Source organism: Dasypus novemcinctus, chromosome 27 (genome assembly GCF_030445035.2).
Source record: "Dasypus novemcinctus isolate mDasNov1 chromosome 27, mDasNov1.1.hap2, whole genome shotgun sequence".
Classification (NCBI taxonomy): Eukaryota; Metazoa; Chordata; class Mammalia; order Cingulata; family Dasypodidae; genus Dasypus; species Dasypus novemcinctus.
Window position 1 is genome coordinate 5,211,468 of NC_080699.1, and position 26,790 is coordinate 5,238,257.

Here is a 26,790-nt window from a genome sequence, read left to right on the forward strand (position 1 = left end):
AATATGTAACTAATACATTATGAAAATAGAAAAGAATTTTTCTGGCTGTCAGCCTAGTTCACAGTCATGAGTTCTTATTCTATTTTGATTATTTTATCTGCCTTTTGAAAATATATAAGTGGTATCGAGATGACTTCAAAATAGGAAGTGGAGATACATGAAATCTTTTTGGTTAGTGAAGTTGGCCTGACACAACTAAAGCTGTGCAATATTGTACAGAAAGAATCACAGATTCACCCATGTCGTAATTATAGTGGCGGCTCTCCAAGGAGTAAGGCACTAAAAACTATACTGCACCAGTCCACGATGAAGTAAATTAATCCTCAGCGGAATCATGTACCACAGTCCCAAGTAATCAGTAATGATTGTATCATATTTGCTGAAGCACACTCCAGGAAATAGAGCTTTCCCTGCTTGCTGAGTGGCCTACAACAACTGGTATTTGCTAAGCTGTGACAGAAATTCAGGCCCACGACCTGGAAATTCAAGAGATCCACGTTCATAGGTAACGTGGCTGTAACAAAGTGCATTTCTTGTGTTGTTCTTTCTGATTTAGCTTTGATAACACATTTATTTTTACCCTGATATCAAATGTTTTAATTGTATTATGAAATAAAAACATAGCAAAGATTTTGTATATAGCAAAATATAAATATTAAATGTTTCTGATAAAGGGACTCATCCTGTTCCATTAACTGAAAAAAGTCTCCATTTACAAGCTGTCTAACATATGACTGTGTAAAGCAGCATTTTATAGGAAATGAAGCATAAGTAAAAATAAAAGCTGTATGGCAGTAAGTCACGCTGAATGCCTGGGGTAATGATTTCAGCCCTGGTCTGCGTTATTTCAAATACATCCTTGTTAGTAATAATGTTCTTTCCAAAGCCATAGAATAATGTTAATTAAATCTCTGCTTAATTTCACAGTTGTGTTTAATTAGCTCCATCACTTTTTGAATTGTAATGGGCTGCATAAAGAATCATCTATTGACATGATGCTTAATAAGAAATTGTAGCTGCCAGATTTGATCCCTGATTAATTGTTGAGTGTATGGAAAAGTGAAATGCAACAAAATCGTTCATTTGTAAACAGGCTTTGTAGTTTAAGAGGTTAGTTTGTGCTTTTCCTTCTTCCTATATTGAAAGGGAGTAATATAAGATTAATTCAGTGGTAGATGTTTTATATATTGAAGCTCTTCAGTGAAGATAGAATTATATTTGTAACAGTTTTACTGTGGTTACTTGAAATATACTTCTGTCTAGGAAGACCTTAATCTTTGGTAATTTAAAAAGTGCTGTGAGGTGAACATGGACTTTATTTCTGCGTATGGGAAAGTTAAATTAATACCCTAGGGATATATTCTCTGTGGAGAGTCATAATTATGACTAAGCCATTATAATAATATACACCTTCTTGAGCAAATTTACAGAAGGTTTACAAACAGGATTTCAATTAAAGTCCACCTCCTAGAACAGGAAAAAGTAAGGTGTTTTTATTTCACTGTTTTGTAAAAAGACTTAATTCCAAAATTATCTTTTTTTTTCTTTTCTTAATGGGGGGAGATAGTATGTTTACATTATTTTGGTTTAATCTAGGAAACACTAAGTTTTCAAATTATCAGATAGCAGATGATGGGGGTTGGGATTCAAACATAAGAAACATTATGATGGTATCAATCAAAAACAATTTAAATAGTTGACTTTTCTAGAATTTGACTTTCAAAATTATGAGGAAATGCAATGTCCTTCATCAAGGACGTTACTTAAAATAAATTTGGGATAAAATGTTTTATTTATAATAGAATTGAAAGAAACATCTATATATTATATAAATAAAATTATAATTTACTGATTTATTATTTTTGAACACTCTGCTGGTCACAATGTAGAATAGAAGCCAATGATTATTTTAATAATAATGAAAACAAGATGTATTAAAATAATACTTGATTTCATTTTCCCATGAATCAATGCTATAGTATATTTTAGATTTATGAAAAATTTTATAACTCTCCATGTATGACATAATAAGAGAAAAAATGTGGAGTGTATAATGCTAATTGAAGAAAGCCAAAAATAGGGAAATATATTTATCAATTCTATATTATCCACATTTCTGAGAATAATACCATTTATGGATGAATAACAATAGGTGGTCATTCTAGGTTAGGCTCAAACTGTAGACTTAGCAATACCAAAACATGCCTTTTATGCACAATACCTTGCAGCCTTGCCCTAAGGCTCAGAATGTAGATAGGTAGATTAAATCATAGAATAATTATTTTAAAAAACCACATGTGTATTTAAATCTACTAATATAAAACCTATCAAGAATGCTATTTGTGATTAGTCTATAAGAAGAATATGACTCTATTGTCTGAACTCCCAAATTGACTGGGCATCTTGTTAAGTCCTGAGAAAAAGAAATTCCTAATAAAGTCCTTTTGAAAGATTTTAGATTTGCTATCAGAAACTACTGGGATCATTGAGCTGGGAATTTCCACCTATTTTAAAGGTAGCAAACAATGAAATATTTTAAAACTATTTCTATTTAAAAACAATACCTTCACATTAAATCATGGCACAAGAACATTCCCAGTCCTATCTTGCATTATTCTTATTTGCAACACTCCAACCCTTCTACAATACTGTGCAATATTTTCTCCCATAGGTCATCATATTCCAATATTGATAACATTTCTATATGTGATCTGGAATCTGGTTTTGAATATTGTTTAATTGATAACCTAACTCTGGTAGCCTACCCCATAGGAATTGGCAGAGAGGGGTTCACAGAGAGGCTGACTCTCTCATTTGGAAAGGGTTTTGATAGGATGGGTTAAATGTTAGAAATGGAAGAGAGGTCATTGCTCATGTTACTTTTATTTTTATATATTTTTAAAATATTATTTATTAACTTCCTAGTAGGAAGACAAGGATCCAGTTCTCTTATCCTTTACCTTCCTATCTCCAGGTCCCAACATCCGAAAAATTGAAAAGAGTTTTTTAGCATAATTTGTGCTTAATCAAAATCCAGTATATAAAATATGTTAATGTGAAGATTATTCCTAGCTGTGCCATGTACTGTATTATGGTTTTCTTTCTTGGACAAATTTTTGGTTTGTTTTTCTGGAGTTCATAATTGTCTATGGCTTTTTTCCTAACTTGATCAGTACACTGGGAGGGCAGGGGTCATTGTCTATTTTGTTCACTGATATTTTCTAAAGTATCTAGAGAAGCACCTGAAACACATTAAAATCTCAGGGATTATTGTCAGATTAAAATATTCATTTTCTGAACTCCAGTAGAACTCTAAAATGCCTCTCTGTATGGTCAGTCACACCAGGTAACTCTTCAGGCTCTCTTGGTTCCTGGAGACACACCTGGAACTCCGTATGTCCCTGCTCTCATCTGGACTGTTTTCTCTTGGTGTACAACAAAACTGTGATCCTGAGATTTCCCTGTCATTATCATCCTGGGATTTCCCTGTCATTATCATCCTGGGAATTGTTTTTATCTTTTTTCATTTTTAGTATCTCATTTCACGATACTCTCTCTTTTAATTTACTCACTTCGTTTGGTGAAGCATGTTCTTTAGAAACTCCCTGTGAAAGGATGCTTATGAGGTAGATTTTTTTAAGCAGTGTAGATCTAAAAATGACTCAGTAATAGGGTGGCTAGATATTAAATGCTAGGTCAGAACAGCGTTTCATCATATTTTGACAGTTCTGGTTTCCAGTAATGCTTTTGAAAAGGCTGGTGCCATTGTGACATATATATGTGGCATATTTTGTGATATGTCATTCTGATCTAGAGACCTTGCTCTATCTAGAAATCTCTGTTTCTCAATTCGGAGACATTTGATATTTTTATTTATTGAAAATTTCCTATTTTAATTTTTTTTCTATTCTTGAGTAGGTTCCCTTATTTGAACTTGGTACCTTCAGATTTAATCATATAATTTTCTTTTCTTTTATCTCATTTTCTATTGAAATCTTCTACTTTTGTAGACTAATTCTTCAACTTTTTCACCAGTTCTGTTCCTTAAAAATTTTTTATCAACTTTCCATATCTCTTTTTAAATATTTTCAATAGCATCCAGGTTACATTTGTTGTGAATGTATTATCTGCTCATATCTCTGTGAAGATATTAATAATTTTTATTTTCTTAAAATTATCTTCTAGTCTATCAAGTATTTTCATTGATTTCTTTATTTTTATTATGTTGTTTTGTTTTGGTTTCTTTATTTTTGAGTTTTAAATTTTCAGTGATCATTAGTTTTATATTTTTAAAATGTTTCATAGTTTTAGAATGAGAGGAAAATGCCAACTGGAAAACCTGTGTATTGGTATAACTTTCTAACCAGCGAGGTTCATTGTGCTATAATAAGGCAGTGAACCTGTCAATAGAAGAACACTTATTTTCTCACAGGCTAGTCAAGTGTCCAAAGGGAAACACTCGAATCTCTTAGCTGGGGTGGGGTATAAATTGGGATGTAAGCATTCTGGTAATCAAGTTGAAGAGATGGGACTCTTCAGTATGAAAGCTTTACTTATTCCCTTGAAATTCAGCCTTATGTGTCAATCCCTAGCCTCAGCAAATGGATTTTTTCTGAGTCAGAATCATTTTGTTTCAGTAAACCTCTAATCTCAGCGTGAGTTGGGAAATCATAGTTGCCTGACTTTGTTGGAGAAAGAGGAAGAAGTAATTGAGTTGATCCTTAAGTATTTCTGACACAACCTTTCAATATCCGCACTGTTGAAAGCATCAACACTTATGCTAAATTTCTGAGGCATTTCCGAAAGTTAGGCAGTTCTACCATGTATACTGATTTCTTGTTGACCTCCCTTCTTTCAGCTTACTGTCTAGCTTTTCTCAACCTATTCCATCTTTACCATTTGCCCATCAAACTCTCATCTACTAAATTGTATTGCCATTTTGTCACTTCCACTCTTCTCTGTGCTCATTTTAAAAATATCTTTATAAAATAAATTTATGTCATTTAGTGGGATTCTGGAGAAGGTTAGACCTATGATTAATCTGTCATAATTTACTGGAGTCTTGACATACTGCAGTTTAGAACTTCAAGTAAATGTTCCAGAGCAGAATGTTCATACTGAAAATGTATGTTAATGTGACTTGGTCTACTGATCTGAACATTTAGTGATTTAGGTACCTAAAGTATTAATTTTTAAATATTCACAGCATTCAAAAAAGTTATAAATGGAATCTTGAGTCTTAAACTATACCTCATTAATTAAGGATCAGCTACATAAGAATATGCCTCCTAAGGCATGATCCTGTCCTCTGTAGAAATTTCTATTTTGATGAGAGACTTATTAGCATGAAGCAATTAAAAAATAATGAAAAACAAAACAGGGTGCAGTTTCATGATTCTGTGGGTAGAGCCAAGAGTTCAGGAAGGAGCAAAATCTTAGTAGTCGGAAGCTCTCAGGTTGCCGCCTTCCACCCTTTGTTATGTCTGCACCTGGTCTGTTAATGTATTCAGGGATATCCTTTGGATTTCATTATTGCTTGTTGAATAGCTAAAATCTATTCAATCAACAATTATTTGCTGAAATATAAACTAGGCTCTACATAAATTTCTCTTTTAAAGTAATTCCAGGCATTTTTTTGCTTACTCCTACCATATTAAGAATCCACAAGTCAACAAGTCCGAGGGCTTTCATTTGAGAACAAATTGGAAACTCAAGTTGGTATAAGGATGGATTTGTCGTTTGATAATTTATGCAACTGTATTAGTCAGGGTCCTCTAGGGAAACAAAACCAACATCAGATATCTGTAAATAGTATGAGATTTTATAAAATTTTTTTACATGACTGGGGATGCACAAGTCCAAATCCCATAGGGCTGACTGCAAGCGAGCAGCTCCTGTGGAGGTCCTCATTGAATTCCCCAGGGGACACTGGCTATCTGAAGTAGAGACGGGGATTCTTTCTCTGAATGCTGAAATCACTTCCCCTTTTAAGCCTTCAGCTGACTGGAGGAGACATCTCTCATTGCTGATGGCAGTCTCCTCAGTTGATTGTAGATGTAACCAGCCATCTATGGGATCAACTCCCTGATATTTAAGTCCACAAAATGTCCTGTATTACAATGAGTGCAGGGCTTGTTTGACCAAACAACTGGGCACCATTACCTGGCCGAGTTGACACATGATCATATGCAACAAACAGCTTTGAAGCACTGTAGAGACTTGATGTTAGTGATTACAATAATGGAAAATGAACATTCCTGCTATCAGTGAGCAGAGGACCTGAAAATTAGCAGGCTACATTGATTCAGTATAGCATGTTCTGCAATAAAGAGCAGCACACCTACATGTGGCAATGAAAGAAAGATTTCTCAGAAGTAGAAATTTATCTCAAGTATCAAGTTAGTGGTGAATTAGAGGGAGAAGGGGAAATGTAGTCTAGGCAAGAGAAAGGGTATGTTCAAAGAAAGGTACATGTTTAAGTAAGCATGGCAGTTTGAGGAACAAAGTATTTAAATATGGCTAGAGCCTATGAATCAGAGAAAAAAAACAGTAGTCTGCATAGTACTTTCAGGAAATTAAAGCACCAAAGTATAAAACTGTACAGAATATCCCAATGTAGAGCACAATATTATAATGGAGTTGTTACCTGGACTAATCATCGGAAATATAGTTTTTATTTCTGACAGCCACTAATTAATTGACTGTGTGAAATATGATACATACCTTTATCTGTGTAATGGATATATTGTTTTAGCATCTCTTTTGTTTTCCTTCCAACTCCACATTCTTGAAAAGATGTTAACAACCACAGGAACCAGTCTCATTTGACAGATATTTTTGAAATTTTAGAGGGCATCAGTCTTTTGATGGCCCCCAACCAACCTAGTGGAAACTCCTTTTTCCAGTCCCACTCTGGAATGTTTTCACATTGTTCCAAATAGAGAAATCACTGAATTTCCAGTTGGCAAAGTAGCCAAGAGTTTAATGAATCACAGAATCATGGAAAGCCAATGATGAAATATACTTTAGTCATCACCTAGCCCAGCCACCTAGCTGGTTCCTGAATCTTCCCCACATCTCTGCCTATCTCCATCTTTACTATGTGTGAATATTTTGAGTGATGTTCAAGTTGGTACTGCTCAAATAAGTCCGTGCTTTAAGAGTACACTGATTCAGATTTCTTTCTTTTTTTTATTTCTTGGTCATAGTTCTAACTGCCATGACTTCGGAGATTGCAAATAAATGAAAATGATGATTATGTAGCTATTCTGAAATGTTATTTTGAGAAGCAGAGATAATGGATTTCAGGTGCTTAGCCCAGGACGTGGCTTTGTGGCACTCAGAAAATGTTAGTGATTATTTGCCTTGCAAATACTTAAAGGGTGGAAATCAAACTATCCTCTCCCAACTCCACCCTTATCTTCTCATTTCAGAGCATCCCAAATTCCAGTAATTATGCTTTAGCTCAGATGGATTTTAAGTATCCTAAAATTTTTAGTTGCTTTGGTTAGTTTTTAACATTGTTAGAATGCAGAGAATTCACTAAATGGCTTCAAAAGTAGAAAGAAAGAAAGCAGTGAGAGGCTGTTAAAATCATCCAGCATTAGAAGATGGAGTTTTAATTAGAATAGTACCTGAGAAGAAGGAAAGAAGCAGCAGATTTGGGATATGTTTTGGAGTAACTCAGAGAACATACTAATGGATTGGACCTTGTTTGGGAGAGGCTAAAAGGATAGGCTGACTTCTCAGGATCTAACTTGAGTAGCAGAGTTAACTGTGGTGTCATTTACCAAGATGGGAAGGGGGGCAGGTGATTCTGGAGGCCCAGCAAGAATTCTGTTATGAACTTAAGTTTGAGTTGTTTAAAAGATATCCAAGAGGAGGTAGTAATTAGGAAGCTAGCTGAACATGAATACTGACTCCACTTTAAAATCACCAACCTCAAACCGGCAATTATTTGGTTGGACAGCTCTACTCCATTCCCTTTGTCAGTTTGCTCTCCTATTCTCCCAGACCAGTGCTTCTTAAAGCTAATGTGCTCACAAATCACCTGGAGATCTCCTTAAACTGTAGGTTGTGAAAATCAGGGGAGAGCAGAGAATCTGCATGTGAATCCAGCTCTTAGATAAAAAACAATGGTAATGATTCTCAGCTGTACTTTGAGTTACAAGTTCTAACCTAGATAATTTGTATAATTTTACTTGTGTTTTTTAAAATGAAAGATTCATTCCATTTTATTGGATTGAAATAGGCCAGATTAATCATTAGATTCGCTGGGCCAGATTAATCATTAGAGACTCCATACACAGAAAATAATATCAAAATACATGACTAACAACTCTGTATAATAAAAACTAGAGAAAACGTGATGTGAAAGTATAAATCAAATGCAAGGAATTCAAATAATTCTAATTTGTCAGTTGATAAATATACTTAAAATATCAAATATCAAGTTCTTAGTCTGTTAAGTGGATAATCTAGTGCAGAAGAGAGAACCACTTCTAGGATTATCCTGCACGTCTTGAAATCTACGTAATTTACAGAGAATTTAAATGTTTCTCTAGGGAGAGGAATGGTTCCATTAGTGTGAAATGCAAGAAGACACGATAGAGGGGATAACAAAAACAAGCCTGCTACTCCTAGGAAATTCCCAATATGAAAGTCCATGTCAGTATAATTCTCAAATTCAAACAAATATAGCTTTGTTGATAATCTGGTTTAAATGGTATCTAATATATTTCTAATTCATTTAATTGACATCAGAGAAATAATTTGAAGAAATGGTCAAATATCTGTATATTGTCTCAGGAGACAGCAATAACAGACAGAAAATTATTTCTCTCTAAAGGTTTATTCCTTAGTTGACTAAGGAGGTAATACCTCTGATCATTTGGAGAGGTAAAATAGGGTTATATGAAATATTACAGCTACCAGAATTCTGTTTTGTACCTCATGAGTGACATAAATTTCAAAAGCATTCATACAAACATATCATTTTAGCTTTTTGTTCCCTGGTGGTAAACATCTTAATAGTTGATTTGTTTTATTTTGACTCTTTTATTAAAATTAATAGTTCTAACTTTTATATTCTACTTTGTACCAAGTGTGTGGTTTTGTTGGAGCATATTATATAAATTTGGAAGTTATACAAAACTAAGTACATATAATGGTATCCAAATATTGGTGCTATTTTATATTAATTTATTTGGAGAAATAATTTTGAGCTAACAAGTAAATATTTTTTTTTAAGTTTAGGATCCTGGGATATAAGCCCTCATTCTATTTATTGCTATACAGCACACAAACACACACACACACACAGACACATTACATTTTTATTTTTACTATTCCTTCACTTATATTCACTTTATAAAGGCAAATCATAATTTTATTTTATGGAGCAACCAAATACACAGATGAAAATTATTTAAAAACTCTAAAAATGCATATTTTTTAAGTCTTAAAGGGCAACTATTTATTTGTCTACAGTAAACTGTCTTGTACAGAATAATTAATCCCCATGTATTTGATTACTGATGCACATGAATTTAGATTTACAAAAATTCAAATCAAAACAACACAATAATACCTTCTTTTCTTGCTTTTATATTCTGCTTACTAAGATAAAATATTCACATTCTGTATGTATGCAGGAATGAAGATATTTAATGTAAATTACTTAAATGTAGCATCTATTACTCAGCCAAGGGACAGTTCTTAAAAAAGAGATGGAAATTATACTATGAAAAATGAAAAAAAAATTATAGCTAATACAAAGAAAAGAGAGGAAAGAAGGAAGGGAGGGAGGAAAGGAAGGAAAGAATTAGGGAAGAGAAGCAAGGAAGGAAAGAAAGGAAGAAAGAAAGAGAAAAGAACAAAATGTGCTAACCCACGAATTAACCTAAAGAGAAGTGTAACTTTTGATCCACATTCACAGGACTGAAGTAGGCATTTTGGTATAAGTTGTTTTTTTTTTTTTAATTGAAGTATATCATTCATACATGAGCACACATAAACAATAAGTGTATAGTAAAGACTGTGAACTTATAAAACAAACATACATAACATCACACAGGGGTCTCATACATCACCCCTCCTCCAACTCTTTGCATGGTGTGAAACATTTATTACAAACTATACAAGAGCATCATCAAAATATTACTACCAACTATATTCCTTATGTTACATTTGGTGTATTTTTCCCCCAACCTATACTATTTTTTTACATGTATTTTTGTTACAGATATTGTGAACTTGCAAAACTATCATACAGATGTGTAGATTTCCCATACAACTCCACACCCCGATGGAGCATTTATTACAGATTATGAGATAATATCATCAGACTATTACCTCCAGTCATGGTCCATAGCATACATTTGGCACACTTTTTCCATACACCTCCATTATCAACACAGTGTAGCTTGGCATTAATACAAGAATATTATAGTATTGCTATTAAACACAGTCTATAGGTCACATCAGTTGTAGTTTTCCCATGTTTCTCCATATTCCCATCACCCTGCAATAGTGATGTACATCTGCTCTAGCTCACAGAAGGACTCTCTCGCATTTGTACCCTTAACCACAATTCTCAACTGCCTCTGAGTTCACTGTGTTATTCAGTCCCTAGATTATTTTTAGCTTTCTTTCTATTGACATTTACTTCCCCAGACTACCTTTTTCAGTCACAATCCCATTTATAAACCAGTTGTTACTCACTATAATATGTTACTATCAACTCTATCCATCTCCACACTTTTACAGTCAAGTTAACAAAAACTTTAAACTTCTATGTACATTAAGCATCCATAGTTCTTCTCAACCCTCCTCTTATCTCCTTATAACCTATACTCTAGGTTCTAATTCCATGTATTTATTATTTGTATTTAGTTCATATTAATGAGACCATGCAGTATTTGTCCTTTTGTGTCTGGCTTACTTCGCTTAGTATAATGTCTTCAAGATTCATCCATATTATCACATATGTCCCAATTTCATTTCTTCTTATTGCAGCATAGTATTCCATTTTACGTATATACCACATTTTGTTTATCCATTCATTGGTGGATGGACACTTGGGTTGTTTCCATCTTTTGGCAATAGTGAACAATGCTGCTATGAACATTGGTGTGCAGTTGTCTGTTTGTGTCATAGTTTTTAGTTCTTCTGGATATATTCCTAGTAGAGGAATTCCTGGATCATATAGCAGTTCTATATTTAGCTTCCCGAGGAACCACCAAACTGTCTTCCACAGAGGCTGCACCAATTTACACTCCCAGCAACAGTCAAGGAGTGCTCCTGCTTCTCCTCATCCTCTCCAGTATTATTGTTGTCTGCTTTTTTAAATAATGGCCATTCTATGTGGTGTTAGAGGATATCTCATTGTTTTAATTTGCATTTCCTTAATAGCTAGTGATAGGGAACATTTTTTCATGTGCTTTTTGGCCACTTGTATTTCCTCTTTGGAGAAGTGTCTATTTAGATCTTTTGCCCATTTTAAAATTGGATTCCTTGCTCTTTTATTGTTGAGTTGTATGATCTCTTTATATAGAATGGAAATCAAACTCTTATCGGATAAGTGATTTCCAAATATTTTCTCCCACTGACTGGGCCGCCTTTTCACCTTCTTGATGAAGTCCTTTGAATCATAGAAGCATTTAAGCTTGAGGAGGTCCCATTTATCCATGCTTTCTTTAGTTGCTCGTGCTTTTGGTGTAAGGTTTAAGAGTCCACCACCTACCACCAGGTCTTGAAGAAGTTTCCTAACATTTTCTTCTAGGAGCTTTATTGTACTTCCTTTTATATTTAGGTCTTTGATCCATTTTGAGTTAATTTTTGTATAAGGTTTGAGGTAGGGGTCTTCTTTCTTTCTTTTGGCTGTGGATATCCAGTTCTCCCAACACCATTTGTTGAATAAACAGTTCTGCCCCAACTGGGAGGGCTTGACAGGCTTGTCAAAAATCACTTGGCCATAGATGGAATGTTTCTGAACCATCATTTCAGTTCCATTGGTCTATGTATCTATCTTTATGCCAATACCATGCTGTTTTTACCACTGTAGCTAGGTAATATGATTTAAAGTCTGGAAGTGAGAGTCCTCCAACTTCACTTTTCCTTTTAAAGATGTTTCTGGATATTCAGGGCTTCTTACCCTTCCAGATAAATTTGATAATTATGTTTTCCATTTGCTTAAAAAATGCTCGTGGAATTTTTATTGGGATTTCATTGAATCTGTATATCAATTTGGGTAGAATTGACATCTTAATGATATTTAGTCTTTCAATCTATGAGCATGGAATGTTCTTCCAATTATTTGGGTCTTTTTAAATTTCTTTTAGCAATGCATTATAGCTTTCTGAATACAAGTGCTTTGCATCCTTGGTTAAGTTTATTCCTAAATATTTGGTTCTTTTAGTTGTTATTGTAAATAGAATTTTTTCCTGACTTCCTCCTCAAATTGTGCATTATTAGTGTATAGAAGCACCACTGATTTTTGTGTATTGATCTTGTATCCTGACATTCTACTGAAATCATTTATTAGCTCTAGCAACTTTGTTGTAGATTTCTCAGGATTTTCTAGATACACAATCATATCATCTGTGAATAGTGAAAGTTTTAATTCTTCCTTTCCAATTTAGATACCTTTTATTTCTTTTTCTTGTCTGATTGCTCTAGCTAGAACCTCCAGCACTATATTGAACAACAGTGGTGATAGTGGGCATACTTGTCTTGTCCTTGATTTCAACAGGAAACCTTTTAGTTTTTCACCATTCAATACAATGTTAGCTGTGGGTTTTTCATACATGGCCTTTATCATGTTGAGAAAATTTCCTTCAATTCCTATTTTTTGTAGTATTTTTATCAAGAAACGATGCTGTATTTTGTCAAATGCCTTTTTTTGCATCAATTGATAAGATTATTTGATTTTTCTTCTTTTATTAATGTGGCGTATTATGCTGATTGATTTTCTTGTGTTGAACGAGCCTTGCATGCCTGGTATAAAACCCATTTGATCATGATGGATAATTCTTTTAATGTGTTCTTGGATTTGATTAGCAAGTATTTTATTGAGGATTTTTTCATCTGTGTTCATTAGGGAAATGGGCCTGTAATTATCTTTTTTTGTAATATCTTTATCTGGTTTTAGTATTAGGGTGATACTGGCTTCATAGAAGGTGTTTGGTAGCGTTCCTGTTGAATTTTTGGAAGAGCTTGAGTAGGATTGGTATTAAATCTTCCTTGAATGCTTGGTAGAACTCACCTGGGAAACCATCTGGTCTTGGGCTTTTCATTTTGGGGAGCCGTTTGATGACTGTTTCAATTTCTTTACTTGTGATTGGTTTGTTGAGGTCTTCTATTTCTTCTACTGTCTGTGTAGGTTGTTTGTACCTTCTTAGGAAGTTTTCCATTTCATCTACATTGTCTAGATTTTTAGCATAAAGGTGTTCATAGTATCCTCTTATGATCTCCCCTATTTCTGTGGGGTCAGTAGAAAGGTTCCCTTTTTCAATTTTTATTTCATTTATTTGTATTTTCTCTCTTTTTTTCTTAGTCACTCTAGCTAAGGGTTTGTTGATTTTGTTAATCTTCTTGAAGAACCAAATTTTGGTTTTGTTAATTTTCTCTATTTTTTTTTTTTTTTGTTCTCGGTTTCATTTATTTCTGCTTGATCTTTGTGATTTCATTCCTTCTATTTGCTTTAGGATTAGTTTGCTGTTCTTTTTCTAGTTCCTCCTGCTCTGTAGTTAGGTCATTGATTTTAGCCCTTTCTTCTTTTTTTAATGTAAGCATTAGGGGCTATAAATTTTCCTCCCAACACTGCCTTTGCAGCATCCTATAGGTTCTGGTATGTTGTATTCTCATCGTCATTTGTCTGAAGATATTTATTGATATCTCTTGAAATTTCTTCTTTGACCCACTGATTATGTAAGAATGTGTTGTTTAATCTCTGTATATTTGTGAACTTTCTCTTTATTTGCCACTTGTTGATTTCCAATTTTACTCCATTATGATCAGAGAAAGTGCTTTGTATAATTTCAATTTTGTTGAATTTATTGAGATCTGCTTTGTGTACCAACATATGGTCTATCCTGGAGAAAGATCCATGAGCACTTGAAAAGAATGTATATCCTGCTGTGTTGGGGTACAGTGTTCTCTATATGTCTATTATGTTTAGTCCATTTATTATATTATTCAGGCTCTCTGTTTCTTTATTGGCCTTCTTCCCAGATGTTCTATCCAATGCTGAGAGTGGTGTATTGAAGTATCCAGATATTACTGTAGAGATGTCTATTTCTCTCTTCAGTTTTGCCAGTGTTTGCCTCATGTAACTTGGGGCATCCTGGTTAGTTGCATATATATTTATGATTATTATTTCTTCTTGATGAATCATCCCTTTTATTAATATGTAATGTCCTTCCTTGTCTCTAATAACAGTTTTGCCTTAAAGTCTGTGTCATCTGATACAACTGAAGGAACCCCAGCTTTTTTTTGGTTACTGCATGCATGAATATCTTTTTCCAACATTTCACTTTCAATTTACTGGTATCCTTGGGTCTAAGGTGAGTCTCTTGCAGACAACATATAGATGGCTTATATTTTCTTATCCATTATGACAGTCTGTGTCTTTTGATTGGGGATTTTAACCCATTAATATTCAATGTTATTACTGCAAAGGCAGTTCTTTTCATCCATTTTGATCTTTGCATTTTGTCTGTCATTTTATATTTGACACTTTAGTTAGTTACTGATGCAGTTGTCATTTCTAGACTCTCTTCCAGTCGTCTCTCTCCTGTCTTCTTTTCAGGTTGTAACACTCACTTTAGTATTTCTTGCAAAACTGGTCTTTTTGTTTTAAACTTTCTCAGTTTCTGTTTATCTGTAAATATTCTAATCTCACCCTCATTTTTAAAAGATAATCTTGCTGGGTATAAAATCCTTGGCTGGCAGTTTTTCTCCTGCAGTATCTTAAATATATCATTCCAGTGCCTTCTTGCCTCCATAGTTTCTGATGAACAATTGGCACTTAATCTTATTGGGTATCCCTTATATGTTATGCATTGCTTCTCTCTTGTTGCTGTCAGAATTCTCTCTCTGTCTCTCACATTTGACATTCTGATTAGTATGTGTCTCAGAGTTGGTCTATTTGGATTTATTTGGATGGGAGTATTTTGTGCTTTTTGGACATGGATATCTGTGTCCTTCACTAGGGTTGGGAAATTTTCCACCATTATTTCTTCAAATATTCTTTCTGTCCCTTTTCCCTTCTCTTCTCCTTCTGGAACACTCATGACACATATGTTTGCACGTTTCTTGCTGTCATTTAGTTCCCTGAGACCCTGTTCAATTTTTTCCATTCTTTTCTTCATCTCTTCGTTTGTTCACTTTTGGAGGCCATGTCTTCGAGCTCACCGATCCTTTCTTCTGCTTCCTCAAATCTGCTGTTATATGCCTCTGGTGTATTTTTAATTTCATTTATTGCACCTTTCATTCCCATAAGATCTGCTATTTTTCTATGTATGCTTTCAAATTCTTCTTTGTGCTCATCCAATGTCTTCTTAATATCCTTAATCCCTTCAGTCATCTCATTAAAATTATTAAGGAGATCTGTTTTAACATCTAAAATTAGTTGTCTCAACTTCTTTATGTCATCTGGAGGCTTATCTTGTTCCTTTAAGTGGGCCATAGCTTCCTGTTTCTTGGTGTGGATTGTAAATTTTTGTTGGTGTTTCCACATCTGGCTTGTTAGATGTATTTATTCTGCATGCAGTTTCTTTAGGGATTTCTTATCTTTTCTCCCTTGCTTGTTGTATAGTAGGAGCCACAAATGTAGTTGATGCTGTAAGCTGTGGAGGCTAAAACTGCCCATGTTGCCCCAGGAATTGATGAAGTTTCTCCCACCTTTCTCCTCATTGTCCAGAGAGGCTGTGGAGACACCAAATCCCTCCTATCCTATTGGGGATGGCGGTGGATTCATAGGCATCCACTAGTCCAGTCCATGTAGGGTGAAGATCTGCTGTTGCCCTTAAAGGCTGTGGAAAGATCCGCCCCCTTCTTTCTTATTGGGAGATGAGGATGTGTTCACAAGTATCCACCAAACCAGGCAGTGTGGGCCAAAAGCACCTGCAGTTACCCAAAGAGGCTGAGCAAACACAGTTCGTCTCATGTCCTATTGGGGATGGAAAAGGAGCCACAGGTGCCCAACAGTCAGACTTGTGCAACCCAAAACTTGCCCTGAGATGCTGAGACAACACCAGCCCCCTCCTATCCTGTGGGGGGCAGAGGTGGAGAAGGGCTCAAAGACACTCAACAAATCTGTGTGGGCTGAAAACTCCTGCTATTCCCTGGAGAAGTTGAGGATACCCAGGTCCTCCCTATTTTTTGGGGTACAGGGGTGCAACCCCAGATGTCCAATTATTCAGCCCCTGCCAGTGGAGAGCACTTGCAGTTCCTGGAGAGCCTGGTGCAGGTCCCGTCAGCTCCCTCGCTGCTGAAGTTGTGGCTGGAACCTAGGTTAAGGCTACAGTCTGATCTTGGTGGAAAGAAGTTGGTCCCTAACTTCAATGGATTTTAGTTAGCCATGCTCCCCCTCGTGCCGGAGGCGGAGTCAAGATAGCAGCTACTGGACTCTTTCCCACTTGGATATGCTCAGACCCTAACTGGATATAGGATTATATTTTAGCCAGCTGAATCCACTAATCAGTAGCTGAAGTCAGTTCCACACCATGTTTTCCTCCCGTTTTTATTGGGGGAGGTGGAACTTCAACTCCAACCATGGAATAGCTCCCGAGGTGGCTTGCATGCCACGGGCACCGACCTCTGCAGTGTGGAGATCTCTACTCACGATTCCTCTGTGCAGATGGGCAGTGTCCTCCTTCCACACCGTCAAGGATGTTTGCAGGATACTCCTCTGGTCTCCTGGATCCTCCAGAAGGTGCTTTAGGTAGCTCTGGGTGACCACCAACTGCCCTGTTTCAGGAGCTGTCTCCAGGGGCTCCTTACTCTGATGCCATCTTGGCTCTGCCTCTTGGTATATGGTTTTAATAAAAAACTTTCGTGTATTTTTTTATATTTCACAATATATATTAAAAATATCTGAAGTCTTTTGAGGTGAGAGGTTGATTATTCTGCAATTAAGTGTGCAGAGTCATAAATTTATATCAGGTGTACTGATTCTTATACTAAGTGAGGAAATCTTATAGACTGCCTAGTCTTTATGACAGAGGTAATAATTACTGAAGTACATAAAATCAGTCGGCATCAATATGGAAATAATACATTTTAGAATATCTTACAAACTAGTCAACAAATTAATATATAATGGTATTTTATTTGGAAGACTTGAGTAGAATTTCTTAAGTGGTTTTAAAATATTTCAAGAACCTATCAAAGTGCTTTAGGCTCTAACAGATTAACTAGAAATTAATTCTAGGTAATTTATATCAAAGAATTTTAGTTCTTAATGTGGAATTTAAAGGTATGCTACCAAAATAAGGAGCAAGAACCTGTGGGTCCTTAGAATTTCCTATTCACATATACTTCTGGTATATGTCTATATATACATACACACACACACACACTTCTGGTGTATATGTACATAAATGTATTGTACATATATGTGTGTGTGCAGGCATGTGTATGTGTATATATATAAAAATATATATATTATGTAAAGAATTGACACCAAATCTTATTCAGTCAACATAATTTTAAAAATTCAGGTCAAATCTACTCTTTTCTACATAAACAGATAACATTGAATGATATTCGCCTCTGTGCACATTCTAACCAAACAAATGGCCATTCACCTCTCAACTCATTTCTTCCAGCCTGTACTTGACCTCATTTATACCTTTTGTCATTTACATCCTTCTAAAAAGTCTGCCATCTCTATCTGCTAAAACACTGTCTCCTCCATGAAGTCTTCTGAAGGCAATAAAACTCAACTGCATTTGCTTAGCACATTGTAGTATCTTTGTTACAGAAATTCTAGGTTGAAAAACTAGTATGACTATACCTTCCTCTCCCTCTAAATGTTAGATTACTAACAGGCAAAGATCATTCATACATGGCATGCTGAAAATCTACTTGCCTTTCTGTTTCCCATGCCTTTTGCTACCTTATAATGGTACTCAATACATTTTTGTTAAATTCAGTTGAAGTGGTGCAAAATAGGGCTCATCCCAATATACCTTCACTAGCCATGAGACATTAGGTAAATTGGTTGCCTTTCTGAACATTAATTTTCTCATTTGTCAAAGTTAATAATTCCTAAAAATAAATTCTGCAGGGATTTTACAATATAATAAATGTAAAAATGGTTATCACACTGCTGGATATGCAGTAGCACATCAATCTTAAAGAAATGTTAGATTCCTTTCTCTAGAAAAGCTCTTAAAAGTTAGTATATGCCTACAGGTACCTATAAAATTCTCTTCACATTAGATAGTATACCTTCGTTAATTACCTGGAGGCAATTATATTTTCATGTTAGTAACAAAACTAAAGACTTGTGGACTCAAAAATTTAGAGGTGGTCATTGATAGATACCCACCGATCTCTAGGTAAGGAAAAGACCTCAACATGCAGTAAAGGAAACAATCAAAAGTTTATGAATAATTTTACTCTTTCCTTTGAAAATTCTCTAGCATGATGAAAATTCTGTATGTGCTTTAATAAATTATTAATAAAAAAGGGGGTTATGATAAAATGTGTTGTTTGTATTCAAAATTATTTTAACTTAAAAGCATTTACTTTTCTTCCAATGGTAAAAATTGCAGAACACTTGTAAATTACAGAAAGGAGGAAAAACCTGTACGTTTTCCATTCAGGGATTGTGGCAGTTTGAGCTTATTTTATGAAATATAAAAGAAAGATAATGTATTTAAACTATTCCTGTGGGTGTGATACCCTTTTATTGCACTAAATTTAGTTTAGGGTGCTTTGATTAGATGACTTGATAAAGTAAAGCCCACTTTAGGGCTTTGATTGGACTGTGTCTTTGAGGCATGAGCCAGCTTGAGTCTCAGCCTTCTGGTGGGGTCTGATATAAATGGAGATACAGAGAGACACAGACACAGAGCAAAGGATCTGCTATATTTGATCCTGCCCTGGGAGTGAAAGTAGCCCAGGTTCGCCCACAGCTGAGCTAATAGGCTCAAGGAGCTGAGGCCCAGGGAGAGAGGAGCCATATGCCTGATAGCTTACAGCTGAATTCAGGAAGAAGGTAGAGCAGCCTTGATAGAGGAGGTCTGAGAAGAGATAAGCCCTGTGCCTGATTGCCCTCAGCTGAGCTCCAGCAGATTCTGGAGGGGAAGGCAGGGACCTCGGCAAAGATGGGCCATCTTGCTTCACCCCGTGGCACTGTCTTTAGTGAGAAAGGATCTCTGCTGATGCTTTAATTTCACAGCCTCAGAACTGTAAAGTTTTACCCCAGATAAATTGCTCTTTGTTAAAACCAACCCATTTCTGGTACTTTGCAATAGCAGCCTTTTGGCAAACTACAACAGGGATATACAATGCTAATGTTTTCCTATATTTTCCATCTAATTTATATACGTATGACACAGTCATACTTAATATACATAGGAGGATACACTCATATCTATTTATGTGCAGTGTTCAACATTTAATTCACTATAACATGGATATATTCACACATCATTGAACATTTTGTTTATTTCACATTTTACAATGTATCCCACCATAATCTATTATTTCCCAATTGTTGGTTATTTCCTTCTCCGCCCCCTGCCCCAATTGTAAAGAGCATTGCACTAAATTCCTAAATATCCTGGTACATAAACTTTGTCTACATTTCCTTGGATTCCAAAAAATGGATTTACTGGTATGAATACTTTAACTTTTGAGATATTGTTTTTCATATAGCTTGTATCAATATAAATGTGCACCAGTAGATTGCTAATTTAAATAGCCCTTTTCACAATATATTTCAATATTTTATGTTCATTTATATTTCTTTGAAGTTAAAAGTATCCTCAAAACTTTGTCAATTATATTGTTTAGTTCAATGGACTTAGCTGTTGATTTTCTTATAAGAGATCAGTGTATATTATGGCATTAATCCTTTGTGACCTTTGTGGCAGAAAAGTACCTGTCTTTTTAGTGATGATGCTTTGTGCTGTACATAAGTTAAAAAATGCACATAGTAAAATATATTGGCTTTATTTTTTTATGATTATTTATTTTGCTGTTACATTCAGTCCTTATTTGTATATTTTGCATGGATATATATTTTGATTTTAGAACTTTTTATTGTAGTTCATTGATCTGTCTCTCTATACAATACCACAGTGTCCTTAAAAAATTTTTTATGATCTTTTCTTAAAAAAAATACATAGATCACACAAAATATTACATGTAAAAATAAAAAGTTTCTCATATACCCCACTCCCACACCCCCCACTCCTCCCACATTGACAACTTCTTTCATTACTGTGTTACATTCATTGTATTTGAAGAGTACATTTTTTAAGGTGTATAATGACATCACTTAGAAGTCATTTTGCAGTCTTTTTTCTATACACACTTCTATGCATATAGGCATTTTTTACATAATAGGATCAAACTGCTAATGTTACTTTGTATTTTTTTACTTACATTATAAGTAATTTGTCATGCCATTACATTACAGCATAGGATGAGCATTTTGATGTATTATATTGATTAAATAAACTCACAACATTATTTCCTAATTTAGTACTTGTTATTTTATCCAAAAAATTTACTTAGTGTTGATTTGTAAATAAAATCTTTATAGTATAACTAATGTGTATTAAATATAGCAACAATCTTTTTCTTAAATACATGCTAAATTAAAGAAATATTACATTTACTTGTAGTTTGTAGGTCATACCAACCTGTAGTAATAGGAAGTTATTAAAAACTTAATATCTTTTTTTTTTACTAGCATTACTTGTTAGTCTCTTCCCCTCAGTCATGAAGTTTAAGGAAGGAACTACTATACTGAAATATGTTTGTTTATCAGGTAAATGATAAAACTAATTCATGATTTTAGGAAATAGTACAGCATGCAGCCAATAAGGGGGTTGGGGGGGGGGCAGTAGAATGGGTAAAGCACTTTTTTTTTTACCCCCAGAAGAGAAGCCAATAATTGTTACTCAGAACACACAAGGAAAGTATGATTTTAAACATTTAGAGGAAATCATGAAAGCCTGAAGGGCTTTCCTCCAGGGGCATCTTGGAGAAATTTATCTTTCTAAAATAGGAAACATTTCTCAAGACTTTGAGTGCAGGATCGGTTCCTGCTACAGGGTCAGCATTATTACTGAGCAAGTGAGCTTTGAGGCCTTAATGGTCGCTGTGCGACTTCTGTCAACATGGATTGCTTTTCTTTCAAAGAGAAAACACGCCTGCTTATAAACATATATATAATCTTGCATATTAAGGAAAAACAAGGGGAAAATATCCACAATATAAAACTACTGATTTTTCAGAAAAACAGGTAAATTGATAAATTAAAGTAGGTTGCTCTCATTAAAATTTCCCAAGAGTCATATTTTGTGATTATTTTAGTTTTGACCTGGAATCAAAATGATATGCCATGGTTGTTCATATTGATGAAGAACCTAGAAAGCATTTTTTTCCCCAAAGGAAATGACCATTTTGGAGAAAAAATATTTACATTCATAAAACTGGAAAGAATACACATTCTGGCTGGGACACAGGCATGCTGGCTGAATATACCAGTGTGTGTAGCAAAAATGATGAATGCCTTTTTAAAAAACATATAACAATCCTGAAATCCGACCTTTAGGATTTTTGGAGGGGGGAATTCATTTGATTTTGGGGAAAATGTCAAATTACCATGAAATATATTTTCCATTTATTTACATAGGAAGAAGCCATTTTATATGGGATTTCTGAGAGTGAAGTTTGCTTACTTGCTGTTTGTTTCTTTGTTTAACATTTAATTGAAGAGGCGATTCTGTCATACCAATTTAAAGTAGATCATCAGTGATTATTCATCTTTTTGGCATTGCAGTATTCTATTACTGTGGAACTGTATCCTTTTCATTTTTAATCTATACTTTAATAATGTAGGATTAAAATATTCATAATTTTCAACTTTATAATTGGCAATATGCCAAAATATCAAAGTACTAATTACAGCTGAATTGAATATTCCTAGGTAAGACTTTTCAAATAATCCCATGGAATCCTGTGGTCCACTCACAGCAGGGAGAGAATTATTTAGAGTGGTTTCTTCTTAAACTTCTTTTGCTGATTGATTACTTCCTTCTAGTCCAAAAAAAAAAAGGAAATCATTTCCAAAAGCTTGTTTATTTTCTATATAAAAATATGCATTTTGGTACAAATTTTAGAATAATGTTTCAAATCTCCTCAAATAATTTCCTTTGTTTATAGTGACCTTCTTGAGCCATTTGGATTCTACATGACATACCTGGTAACAGTTAACAGAGAAACAAAAAGTGTTTGAGTCATATGGAGAAGATAAGATGGTATGGTGATGGGATAGCCGTTTAGATTTTAATCATATATGCATGAAACAACTTGTTCCTACAGGAAAAAGAAAGGAATAAAGAATGTGAAGAAAGGAAACTTGCAAAGGTAGAAGTGGAGCCAAAACTGAGAATTCTGAGTTCCTGGGCGCTCCAGCCCTCGAGTCCAGCATTATGGCATTGTGCCCACACATGAGGGATGCCCCTTAAACATTCAGTTTGCAGGCATTGCACAAGTGTTTACTTTTCCTGGGAGTATTATGTAATTCCACTCCTAAAATTGTTCGCATTGCTCTTTCACTGAACCTTACTCCGTTGAAATGATAGGTTTTGTTACTGGGTCTTCTTCATTACTCTATAATTATCCTGGAGTTCACCATCCTGGTATAAATATTTTTTATCTCCATTGCCTATAAATTCCTTGCTTCTAATAGGCAGTCACATGTTAAAGGAACTGAACTAGGATAGATTCCATTATGTCCATAATCACTATCAGTTATATAAAAAGGAGCTCTGAGAAACTACTCATCTTGCCATTCTACTACTGGGTAAACAAAGAATCGTAATTCATCATCTTTACCCTGGAGGTACTTATAAAGTCACCTGGGAATCCAGGATAAAATAGCTAATGGTTTTCTGTGGAATGTCTTTTAATAAGGAAAAAAATCTAACTACCTAAAGCTTTTTTGTAAATAGACCACCCAAATTAATATTGATAGCTTGCAATGAATAAACCCCACGGTCTATCAGTCAACCCCACAGTCATGCTTCGTGGTTAATGTATTTTTAATCTGAAAAAAAAATTCATCCAGATAAAAAAAGATGCTCACCGTGGCCAAAATATAATATCGAGAATCATGGAACACCAACTATCCTATGTTAGTGTTTCTTGGTATACTATTTCAATAGTGCACAAAATTAGCAACAGAATTAAGTAAGTTAACTTGGGTTTACAATTTGAATATTGCAGGACATTGGTTCTTTTCTTATATGCTTGCTGTCCTTTTTTTCCCCTTTTCCCTCCATTGCATGCGCTCTCCTTTCTCCCTTTCTTCTGCAGTCTTTTCTATAGAATTATCACGTGTATGTTTGCAAAATGCCTGGCACTGGATGCCAAACAACTTAATTAAAACCTTCAGTTTTCAGTAGCTTATCTTATAGTTTTTCTTTTTGTTAATATTAGTTACCATATTTAGTTTGTCTGTTCAAGCCATCTTATTTGAGATAATAAAATCAAGTCATTTGAAAAATGAAGAGGCGTATTCATCTGTATCTCAAAAGGAGAGTATCAGTATAATCAAAAAGTTTTATCAGATAATTAAGAGAAAAAGAATGGAGGGAGGTTGTTAGCCTTGTTTTCTTTTAAGTTATATTCTTCAGTTTTATTTTTAATAATATTTGTGTATCTTAGGAATCCCCCACCCTGTATACATAAACACCCTACAAAAAGCAGAAAAGAGTTTGACTGAGGAACACATTAGGCCAGAATTTTGGCTTAACTGCTTACTAGATCTAAATATTTAGATGAATTATTTATCTTCTCCAAGCCTTAGTCTTTTCACAAGTAAGAGACATACTTCTAGTTCCTATCTCATAGAATATTGAGAGCTTTTTAAGTGATCTGATCCATGTGAACTGTTAATAATTTTATTACTACTATTAAAATTAAAACTGTGCATAATTGCATCACTATAATTTACAATTATATAATGATTTATAATTTTGTGTATTTCCCTCTGGTGTTTTTCTATGAATCCCCACAGCATGTATAAATATATTCTTCTGTTTGTTCCAATATATCCTTATATTCCTAAGACATCATTTAAATCTTTATACAGTTTCTGCAAAATTATTTTTTATTCTTGTAATATATATATATTTTTGTGCCTTTTATCATATTTTCAATTAGTTATTCCTGACATAGGGAGATGATCTTATTTATTTGTATATTTTTTTCAGGAAGTGACCCAGTAGCTAATCCATTGCAATTTCCAATGATTTTTTCAGTTTATTTTCTTTATTAGACAGCATCACCATAAATTATTGAAAAAATCAATTCCTTTCTAATTTTTTTTAAACTTTTAAAATTGGAGTTTATCTTTCATGTATATCCATAAACAATAAGTGTATTGCTAAAGTTGTGCACTTACAAAATAAACATGCGTATCATCAAACAGGGCTCCCATACACCACCATATCACCAGCACCTTGCATTGTTATGAAACAGTTGTTACAAACTGTGAAAGAGCATTGTCAAAGCATTACTAGTAACTCCAGCCAATATCTTAATATTTTGTGTAATTTCCCCCAATCCACCTGAATATTGACACCCTGTTTTAATATTTTATATACTTGATATATTTCATGACAGAACATTCTCTTTGTTGTTTGGTTAACAACAGGATTCATTCCGTTATACAGGTCCATGCTTTGTACAGTCCATTCAAAGTGTACATACATATGGCAACATGGATTAACCTTGAGGACATTATGTTGAGTGAAATAAGTCAGACACAAAAGGACAAATATTGTATGGTCTCACTAATTTGAACTAAAATGATGAGTAAACTTGTGGAGGTAAACCCTTGAGTATAGACTACTATAGGAAATAGAATGTGGGTTGAGAATGGGAGGTGATCCTTTCTAATATTTTTCTTCACGTTTTATTTTTATTTTTAAATTTTGTTTTGGAAGAAGCTTTAGATTACATAAATGTAGCATTGAAAGTGTAGGAGGATTTCCATATACCCCATCCCCTCCACCTTCCCCGTTTTCCCCATTAACAACATCTTTCCTTAGTGTGGTATGTTTGATGAGCACATATTGAAGCACTACTACTATCCATGGTCTGTGGTTTACAATATAGTTGACATGTTGCACCACACAAATTTTGTAGGTTTTGACAGAATGTATAACGGCCTGTATCTGCCATTGCTGTGTCATGGAGGACAATTCCAATGTCCCCATGTTGCACCTATTCTTCCCTCTCTCTCGCCTCAGAACCTCTGGTGACTGCTATCTTTATATCAGTGGTAAAGTTCTTCCACTGTGAGAATAATCGTAAGTCTACTTCAGTCCACATTTGCATTCCCCCCGCAGGTTTGTTCATTCGTCAATCTTGAGGATTTTGCGATGGTGATGACCACATTTCTTTTTAATGTCCTATTGGAATTAATAGATTTTATTTATTTTCAATCATCCACAGAACTTTAACATTGTATAACAGTTGTAGCAATTTGATATGATTATAAATTCCAAAAATAGATATTGGATTATGTTTGTAATCTGGTCTGTACCTGGGCATGATTAAGTTATGATTAGGGCTTTGATTGGGCCACATCATTAGGGTGTTGAGTCCCTACCCCTTGGTGAGTGGGGACTCACAGATAAAAGGCATGGCAAAGGACAGAGTGGAGGGTTTTTGATGTTGGAGTTTGATGCTGAAGCCTTAAGCTGGTGCCCTAGGAAGTAAGCTCACAGAGGAAAGAGGAGCAAGCCCCAGGAAGAGAGGAACCTGAGCCCAGGAAGAAGCAAGTCCTGGGAAGAAAGGAACCCTGAACCCAGAGAGAAGCAAGACCCTGGAATGGAGGAATGCAGGAAGCCTGAACCCTGGCAGACGTCGGCAACCATCTTGCTCTAACGTGAAAATAGACTTTGGTGAGGGAAGTAACTTATGTTTTATGGCCTGGCATCTGTAAACTCCTACCCCAAATAAATACCCTTTATAAAAACCAACCAGTTTCTGGTATTTTGTAACAGCACCCATTTGGCTGACTAATACAGCAATTATGCTGTTTTTGCAAAATATAGACCTTTTATCTTGTTGAAAATATAGACTTCTATTTCTAATGTATTAGGAGATTTTACTCATTCATTTATTTATTCACACAGTCACTTAAAAATATTTACAGAGTGTACAATATGTGCTGAGGAATTTTGTCAGAAAAGAAAAAAAATAATGTACAAATATAGAGATGATTTTATTTTTTTATTTCTTGATCTAGCAGATGACTGGTTTTATTAGCAAAACAATGGTTACTTGTTTTAGAAAAACTCTTACAATTTATTCCATTACTGGTTACACAGAATGAAGGCCAAGAAAAAAAATCAATGCAAGCTATAACAGTCTGATATTAATACTGATTCATTTTTCCTAAAGTGGTACATTATATGAACAACAGGGATCTATGATAGAATAATCACATCAAAGACTGCAAATTCTTTGTTATATAAATTATATAATAATCACTTTTCTATACATTGGTTGTAATATAATTACATAGAA

At 34.5% G+C, this 26,790-nt stretch overlaps 1 protein-coding gene across 2 annotated transcripts in view; it reads left to right on the top strand.

Annotated features, from left to right (window-relative positions):
* Nucleotides 1-26,790, top strand: part of CNTN5 (contactin 5) — a 1,236,361-nt gene that overhangs the window by 147,725 nt on the left and 1,061,846 nt on the right. The gene's annotated exons all lie outside the window — the stretch shown is intronic.